This window comes from Penaeus monodon, chromosome 19, assembly GCF_015228065.2.
Source record: "Penaeus monodon isolate SGIC_2016 chromosome 19, NSTDA_Pmon_1, whole genome shotgun sequence".
Taxonomy (NCBI): domain Eukaryota; kingdom Metazoa; phylum Arthropoda; class Malacostraca; order Decapoda; family Penaeidae; genus Penaeus; species Penaeus monodon.
In genome coordinates this window covers 7,919,559-7,920,080 of record NC_051404.1, presented here as the reverse complement: position 1 = coordinate 7,920,080, position 522 = coordinate 7,919,559, and positions in this window count along the sequence as shown.

Here is a 522-nt window from a genome sequence, read left to right as displayed (position 1 = left end):
AGTTAAATGAACAAGTTAATTCGTCTTCACTTTCTCACGGAGAGAAGCCCCGTGTATGCAAATGAGCATCGGCAAGCGCACGTGTTCTTCTGTGTGCATGTGTGCGTGACTGTATGAGTAAATAAATGTGTCTGTTTGCATGTACTAACGATTTACATGTGCTGGCAATTTTTCTGAAAGTAATTTGCAAGCTTGTAAGTATTTTTATACTATTTTTTTATGCCATTTCTGCGTTATGGAATTTCTGTCAAATATTTCTCCATTTTTTTTTCTCTCTCTCCTTATTTTTAAGAACAGTTATTCATGTTTTTCTTCATGTTCCTTCAGTGGCTTTCACTTTCCCTTGATTTGCACTCATGTTCAAGCACCATCAGGATGTCAAGCAGGGGAATCTTGTTTATTCTTTGAATCATTTTTGTTCATTTTTCGTTATGTATCAATCGCCCGGCACATGAATTTATATTTGCGCGTATCTATATGAACAGATGTTTTTCAGGTGCGAATGTTTAGATTTTTTTATCT